This window comes from Arachis stenosperma, chromosome 2, assembly GCF_014773155.1.
Source record: "Arachis stenosperma cultivar V10309 chromosome 2, arast.V10309.gnm1.PFL2, whole genome shotgun sequence".
NCBI classification, from domain to species: Eukaryota; Viridiplantae; Streptophyta; class Magnoliopsida; order Fabales; family Fabaceae; genus Arachis; species Arachis stenosperma.
The window spans coordinates 75,800,390-75,809,438 of NC_080378.1; the positions used below are offsets into that span (position 1 = coordinate 75,800,390).

Here is a 9,049-nt window from a genome sequence, read left to right on the forward strand (position 1 = left end):
TAAATCTCCTTCTGCCATTCATGAGCTCTGAAGAATATTCATCCTCTGAAGAGAATGAAGATGTGACTGGAGAGCAAGTTGCTCAATACTTAGGAGCTATCATGAAGCTGAATGCCAAGCTGTTTGGTAATGAGACTTGGGAAAGTGAACCTCCCTTGCTCATTAGTGAACTAGATACTTGGATTCAGAAAACTCTACCTCAAAAGAAACAAGATCCTGGCAAGTTCTTAATATCTTGCACCATTGGCACCATGAGCTTTGAAAAAGCTCTATGTGACCTTGGGTCAGGGATAAATCTTATGCCACTCTCTGTAATGGAGAAGTTGGGAATCATTGAGGTACAACCTGCCTTGTTCTCATTACAATTGGCAGATAAGTCCATAAGACAAGCTTATGGAGTAGTGGAGGACGTGCTAGTAAAGGTTGAAGGCCTTTACATCCCCACTGATTTCATAATCCTAGACACTAGGAAGGAAGATGATGAATGCATCATCCTAGGAAGACCTTTCCTAGCCACAGCAGGAGCTGTGATAGATGTCAACAGAGGTGAGTTAGTCCTTCAATTGAATGGGGACTACCTTGTGTTTCAGGCACATGGCCATCCCTCTGTGACAAAAGAGAGTAAGCATGAAGAACTTCTCTCAGTTCAGAGTCAAGAAGAGCCCACACAGTCAAACTCTAAGTTTGGTGTTGTGAGGCCACAACCAAACTCTAAGTTTGGTGTCCAAACCCCATATCCAAACTCTAAGTTTGGTGTTGGGAATACCACACTTAAGTTGACCTGATCACCTTGTGGCTCCATGAGAGCCACTGTCAAGCTACTGACATTAAAGAAGCGCTTGTTGGGAGGCAACCCAATTTTATTTATCTAATTTTATTTTATTTTGTTTCTTTGTTATTTTTGTGTTTTATTAGGTACATGATCATGAGGAGTCACGAAAAAATCAAAAAAAATTAAAAACAGAGTCAAAAACAGAAGAAAAAAATTTTTCACCCTGGAGGACGCACGGGCTGGCGTTCAACGCCCAGAAGGTGCATCTGGCCGGCGTTCAACGCCAGAACAGAGCACCATTCTGGCGCTGAACGCCCAAAACAAGCAACAACCTGGCGTTAAACGCCAGGATGCGCACACAGAGGACAATCTGGCGCTGAACGCCAGAAACAAGCATGAAACTGGCGTTCAACGCCAGAAACATGCATTACATGGGCGTTGAACGCCCAGAACATGCACCAATGGGCGTTTGAACGCCAGAATGATGCATGAAGGCATTTTACATGCCTATATGGTGAAGGAATGGTATTTGTTTTCACCTCAGGATCTGTGGACCCCACAAGATCCTCACCTCAGGATCTGTGGACCTCACAGGATCCCCACCTACCTCGCCCTCTCTCTCCCCATTCATGATCATCCCTTCTTCATTCACCACTCACCCTTTCCCATAAACCCCACTCACCTTCAAGATTCAAAATTCTTTCCCACCCAATCCCACCCATATAGCCGAATCCATCTCCCCTCACTCTTCTCCATTTTCTTCTTCTTCTACTATTCTTTTCTTTTCTTGCTCGAGGGCGAGCAATATTTTAAGTTTGGTGTGGTAAAAGCATAGCTTTTTTGCTTTTCCATTACCATTAATGGCACCTAAAGCCAGAGAAACCTCAAAGGGAAGACAAAAAGCTTCCACCTCTGAGTCATGGGAGATGGAAAGACGAAAATATAAGCCGTCATAGCTCAGTGGTAGAACATGTGGCTGCAAATCAAGAGATCCCTGAGATACCTCAGGGGATAACTTGTCCTCCACACAAATATTGGAAGCAACTAAGGGTGAAACATCATGAGCACTCCATCATTCTCCAAGAAATAAGAGAAGATCAAAGAGCAATGAGGGAGGAGCAACAAAGGCAAGGAAGAGACATAAAGGAGCTCAAAAAGCACCATTGGACCTTCAAGAAGGCGCCACCTTCACTCAGGTGGATTCATTCCTTGCTCTTTGTTTCTTTCTGTTTTCGGTTTTTAATTATTGTGTTTATCTATGTTTTGTATCTTTATTTCATGATCATTAGTATGTAACCATGCCTTAAAGCTATGAATAAATTCCATTAATCCTTCACTTCTCTTAAAAGAAAAATGTTTTAATTCAAAAGAACAAGAAGTACATAAATTTCGAATTTATCCTTGAATTTAATTTCATTATATTGATGTGGTGGCAATAATTCTTGTTTTCTGAATGAATGATTGAACAGTGCATATGTCTTTTGATCTTGTTGTTTATGAGTGTTAAAATTGTTGGTTCTTGAAAGAATGATGAACAAAGAGAAATGTTATTGATGATCTGAAAAATCATGAAATTGATTCTTGAAGCAAGAAAAAGCAGTGAAAAAGAAGAAGCATCCGAAAAAAAAAATGGAGCTAAAAAGAGTATATAGAAAAAGAAGGAGCAGTAGAAAAAGCCAATAGCCCTTAAAACCAAAAGGCAAGGGTAAAAAGGATCCAAGGCTTTGAGCATCAATGGATAGGAGGGCCCAAGGAAATAAAATCCAGGCCTAAGCGGCTAAATCAAGCTGTCCCTAACCATGTGCTTGTGTCATGAAGGTCCAAGTGAAAAGCTTGAGACTGAGTGGTTAAAGTCGTGATCCAAAGCAAAAGAGTGTGCTTAAGAGCTCTGGACACCACTAACTGGGGACTCTAGCAAAGCTGAGTCACAATCTGAAAAGGTTCACCCAGCTATGTGTCTGTGGCATTTATGTATCCGGTGGTAATACTGGAAAACAAAGTGCTTAGGGCCACAGCCAAGACTCATAAGTAGCTGTGTTCAAGAATCAACATGCTTAACTAGGAAAGTCAATAACACTATCCAAAATTCTAAGTTCCCAGAGAAGCCAATCATTCTGAACTTCAAAGGAAAAAGTGAGATGCCAAAACTGTTCAGAAGCAAAAAGCTACAAGTCCCGCTCATGTAATTAAATTAATATTCATTGATATTTTGGACTTTATAGTATATTCTCTTCTTTTTATCCTAATTGATTTTCAGTTGCTTGGGGACAAGCAACAATTTAAGTTTGGTGTTGTGATGAGCGGATAATTTATACGCTTTTTGGCATAGTTTTTACATAGTTTTTAGTAAGTTTAAGCTACTTTTAGGGATGTTTTCATTAGTTTTTATGTTAAATTCACATTTCTGGACTTTACTATGAGTTTGTGTGTTTTTCTGTGATTTCAGGTAAATTCTGACTGAAATTGAGGGATTTGAGCAAAACTCTGAAGAAGGCTGACAAAAGGACTGCTGATGCTGTTGGATTCTGACCTCCCTGCACTCGAAATGGATTTTCTGGAGCTACAGAACTCCAAATGGCGCGCTCTCAACGGCGTTGGAAAGTAGACATCCAGGGCTTTCCAGCAATATATAATAGTCCATGCTTTATTCGAAGAATGACGACGTAACTTGGCGTTAAACGCCAAGTTCATGCTGCTGTCTGGAGTAAAACGCCAGAAAAACGTCATGATTCGGAGTTAAACGCCCAAAACACGTCATAACCTGAAGTTTGACGCCAAGAAATGCCTCTACACGTGGATTGATCAAGCTCAGCCCAAACACACACCAAGTGGGCCCCGGAAGTGGATTTATGCATCAAATACTTACTCATGTAAACCCTAGTAGCTAGTCTAGTATATATAGGACATTTATCTATTGTATTAGACATCTTTGGTCTCAGTTTTATTTTATTCTTCATCTTAGGAGATCATTGATCACGTTTAGGGGGCTGGCCATTCGGCCATGCCTGAACCTTTTGCTTATGTATTTTCAACGGTGGAGTTTCTGCACACCATAGATTAAGGGTGTGGAGCTCTGCTGTACCTCAAAGATTAATGAAGTTCTACTTTCTTTTATTCAATTCCTCTTTTATTCTTATTCCAAGATATTCATTCGTACCCAAGAACATGATGAATGTGATGAGTTAGATAACCCTCATTATTATTCTCACTTATGAACGCGCGTGATTGACAACCACTTCCGTTCTACATGCAACAACGCTTGAATGTGTATCTCTTAGATTCCCCAACAGAATCTTCGTGGTATAAGTTAGATAGATGGCGGCATTCATGAGGATCCGGAAAGTCTAAACCTTGTCTATGGTATTCCGAGTAGGATTCTGGGATTGAATGACTGTGACGAGCTTCAAACTTGTAACCTGCTGGGCGTAGTGACAACGCAAAAGAATCAATGGATTCTATTCCAGTAGGAGCGGAAACCAACCGGTGATTGGCCGTACTGTGACAGAGTGCGTGAGCATTAGCTTTCACTGCGAGGATGGGATGTAGCCACTGACAACGGTTATGCCCTACATACAGCTTGCCATGGAAAGGAGTAAGAAGGATTGAGTAGAAGGAATAGGAGAGCAGGCGTCCGTGAGCTCTACAGCACCTCCATTCCGCTTATCTGAAATTCCTACCAATGAATCTACATAAGTATTTATATCCCTTTTATTATTCCCTTTTTATTTAATGATAATCACAATTACTCTTTAATCTCCCTAACTGAGATTTGCAAGGTGACCATGGCTTGCTTTATACCAACAATCTCTGTGGATTCGACCCTTACTCACGTAAGGTTATTACTTGGACGACCCAGTACACTTGCTGGTTAGTTGAACGGAGTTGTGAATTCAACCAGTGCCAATTTCTAAAATCCAATTACAATGAATCAGATCAAAGAAAAGGAATCACAATTTCGTCCACCAAAGTCTCTACACGAAAATGCTTCATTGCTCAGCCCAAGCACACACCAAGTGGGCCCAAAAGTGGATTTTTATGTCATTTACTCATCTTTGTAATTCTTAAGCTACTAGTTCCCTATAAATAGGACCTTTTACTATTGTATTTGATATCTTGGTAGCTATCTTTGAGTAGTTTTATGCTATCTTAGATAATTGGGAGGCTGGCCTCACGGCCATGCCTAGACCTTGTTCTTATGTATTTTCAACGGTGGAGTTTCTACACACCATAGATTAAGGTGTGGAGCTCTACTGTACCTCGAGTATTAATGCAATTACTATTGTTCTTCTATTCAATTCCGATTGTTCTTATTCCAAGATATCACTTGTTCTTCAACTTGATGAATGTGATGATCCGTGGCACTCATCATAATTCTCACCTATTAACGTGTGACTGACAACCACCTCCGTTCTACCTTAGATTGGGTGAATATCTCTTGGATTCCTGATACACGACGCATGGTTGATCGCCTGACAACCGAGCCAGCCATTCCGTGAGATCAGAGTCTTCGTGGTATAAGCTAGAATTGATAGCGGCATTCAAGAGAATCCGGAAGGTCTAAACCTTGTCCGTGGTATTCTGAGTAGGATTCAATGATTGAATGATTGTGACGTGCTTCAAACTCGCGATTGTGGGGCGTTAGTGACAGACGCAAAAGAATCACTGGATTCTATTCCGACATGATCGAGAACCGACAGCTGGATAGCCGTGCCGTGACAGGGTGCGTTGAACATTTCCACTGAGAGGATGGGAGGTAGCCACTGACAACCATGAAACCCTTGCATACAGCTTGCCATGGAAAGGAGTAAGAAGGATTGGATGAAGACAGTAGGAAAGCAGAGAGACGGAAGGGACAAAGCATCTCCATTCGCTTATCTGAAATTCTCACCAATGAATTGCATAAGTATCTCTATCTTTATCTTTATGTTTTATTCATCATCTATACCCATTTGAGTCTGCCTGACTAAGATTTACAAGGTGACCATAGCTTGCTTCATACCAACAATCTCTGTGGGATCGACCCTTACTCGCGTAAGGTTTATTACTTGGACGACCCAGTACACTTGCTGGTTAGTTGTGCGAAGTTGTGATAAAGAGTTGAGATTGCAATGAGCGTACCATGTTGATGGCGCCATTGATGATCATAATTTCGTGCACCAAGTTTTTGACGCCGTTGCCGGGGATTGTTTCGTGTATGGACAACTGACGGTTCATCTTGTTGCTTAGATTAGGTATTTTTTTTTTCAGAATTTCTTTAAGAATGAATTCTAGAGTTTCATGATGATCTGTTGAAATCTGGCTGGCTGTGAAGCCATGTCTAATCTTATTGGACTGAGGTTTTAACTTATCATCACAAGAGCTTGTTGATTTCTATCAATCTTGCTGTTGAAGCAATGATCTGCTGAGGCTTGGCTGGCCATTGGCCATGTCTAGTGTTTTGGACCGGAACTTTCTTTGAAAGCTTGGCTGGCTGTGAAGCCATGTCTAATTCCTGGACTGGAGTCTTAGACTAGCATTGCAATGATTCCTGGAATTCTAATTAAGAATTCTGAAACCTTTATTTTCTTTTTTCATATAATTTTCGAAAAAGCACAAAAAAAATTACAAAATCATAAAAACCAAAAATATTTTATGTTTCTTGTTTAAGTCTAGTGTCTTATTTTAAGTTTGGTGTCTTGCATGCATTGTTTATTTGATCTTGGTTCTATTTTCAAGTCAATAATACAGGGAACTGAAGATTCAGTACATGCAGCAGAGGAATTATACAGAAAAAGCTGGGCATTCAAAACGCCCAGTGAAGAAGGCAGACTGGCGTTTAAACGCCAGCCAGGGTACCTGGCTGGGCGTTTAACGCCCAAAAGGGTAGAGCTTTGGGCGTTAAACGCCAGAATGTGCACCATTCTGGGCATTTAACGCCAGGATGGAACAAGAGGAAAGATTTTGTTTTTAATGCAAATTTTTTTCAAGTTTTCAAAGTTTTTCAAAATCAAATCTTTTTCAAATTATATCTTTTCAATCAAATCTTTTTCAAAATCAATTTCTTTCCTTTTTCAAAGATACTTGCTATCAATTAATGATTTGATTCAACATTTCAAGTATGTTGCCTTTTCTGTTGAGAAAGGTTTAATGTTTGAATCATATCTTTTCTTGTTAGCCAAGTCATTAATTTTTTAAATCAAATCTTTTTAAAATTGTTTTTCAAATCATATCTTTTCAATCATATCTTCTTCAAAATCTTTTTCAAAATGTTTTTAAAATCTTTTTAATTAATTTTCGAAAAAAAATCTCTTCCCCTCTTCTCACATCCTTCTATTTATGGAGTACCACTCCTCCTCAATGCCAAATTCGAACTCTATCTCACTAAGTTCGAATTCTTCTACCTCTTCCTTCTATTTTTCTGTTACTCTGACACCTCAAGGAGTCTCTATACTGTGACATAGAGGATTCCATACTTTCTTGTTCTCTTCTCTTTCATATGAGCAGGAGCAAAGACAAAAGCATTCTTGTTGAGGCTGACCCTGAACCTGAAAGGACCTTGAAGCGAAAGCTAAGAGAAGCCAAGGCACAACTCTCTGTAGAGGACCTAACAGAAATCTTCAAAGAAGAAGAACCCATGGCAGCCGAAAATAACAACAATGCCAACAATGCAAGGAAGGTGCTGGGTGACTTTACTGCACCTACTCCCGACTTCTATGGGAGAAGCATCTCTATCCCTGCCATTGGAGCAAACAACTTTGAGCTTAAGCCTCAATTAGTTTCTCTAATGCAACAGAATTGCAAGTTCCATGGACTTCCACTGGAAGATCCTCATCAGTTTTTAGCTGAATTCTTGCAAATATGTGACACTGTCAAGACTAATGGGGTTGACCCTGAGGTCTACAGACTTATGCTATTCCCTTTTGCTGTAAGAGACAGAGCTAGGATATGGTTGGACTCACAACCTAAAGAAAGCCTGAACTCTTGGGAAAAGCTAGTCAATGCCTTCTTGGCAAAGTTCTTTCCACCTCAAAATTTGAGTAAGCTTAGAGTGGAAGTCCAAACCTTCAGACAGAAGGAAGGAGAATCCCTCTATGAAGCTTGGGAAAGATACAAACAATTGATCAGAAAATGTCCTTCTGACATGCTTTCTGAATGGAGCATCATAGGTATTTTCTATGATGGTCTGTCTGAACTGTCCAAGATGTCTTTGGATAGCTCTGCTGGAGGATCTCTTCATCTAAAGAAGACGCCTACAGAAGCTCAAGAGCTCATTGAAATGGTTGCAAATAACCAATTCATGTACACTTCTGAAAGGAATCCTGTGAACAATGGAACGAATCAGAAGAAAGGAGTTCTTGAGATTGATACTCTGAATGCCATATTGGCTCAGAACAACATATTGACTCAGCAAGTCAATTTGATCTCTCAAAGTCTGTCTGGAATGCAAAATGCACCAAGCAGTACTAAGGATGCTTCATCTGAAGAAGAAGCTTATGATCCTGAGAACCCTTCAATGGAAGAGGTGAATTACATGGGAGAACCCTATGGAAACACCTATAATTCTTCATGGAGAAATCATCCAAATTTCTTATGGAAGGATCAACAGAGATCTCAACAAGGTTTCAACAACAATAATGGTGGAAGAAACAGGTTTAGCAATGGCAAGCCTTTTCCATCATCTTCTCAGCAACAGACAGAGAGTTCTAAGCAGAACCACTCTGACTTAGCAACAATGGTCTCTGATCTAATCAAAACCACTCAAAGTTTCATGAATGAAACAAGATCCTCCATTAGAAACTTGGAGGCACAAGTGGGACAGCTGAGCAAGAAAATTACTGAACTCCCTCCTAGTACTCTTCCAAGCAATATGGAAGAAAATCCAAAAGGAGAGTGCAAGGCCATCAACATGGCCGAATTTGGAGAGGAGGGAGAGGCAGTGAACGCCACTGAGGAAGGCCTCAATGGATGTCCACTGGCCTCCAATGAGTTCCCTAATGAGGAACCATGGGAATCTACGGCTCCCACTGAGACCATAGAGATTCCAATGGATTTACTTCTGCCATTCATGAGCTCTGATGAGTATTCTTCCTCTGAAGAGGATGAGTATGTCACTGAAGAGCAAGTTGCTAAATACCTTGGAGCAATCATGAAGCTAAATGACAAGTTATTTGGTAATGAGACTTGGGAGAACGAACCTCCTTTGCTCACCAAAGAGCTGGATGACTTGTCTAGGCAGAAATTACCTCAAAAGAGACAGGATCCCGGGAAGTTTTCAATACCTTGTACCATAGGCACCAT

General features: G+C 40.5%; 1 non-coding gene across 1 annotated transcript; it reads right to left on the bottom strand.

The window, feature by feature from the left end:
* Positions 1-7,790: 7,790 nt before the first annotated feature.
* LOC130964041 (small nucleolar RNA R71) lies at positions 7,791-7,898 on the bottom strand. Its single transcript, XR_009080153.1, has one exon. It is a non-coding gene; the product is annotated as a small nucleolar RNA R71 (small nucleolar RNA).
* Positions 7,899-9,049: the final 1,151 nt, after the last annotated feature.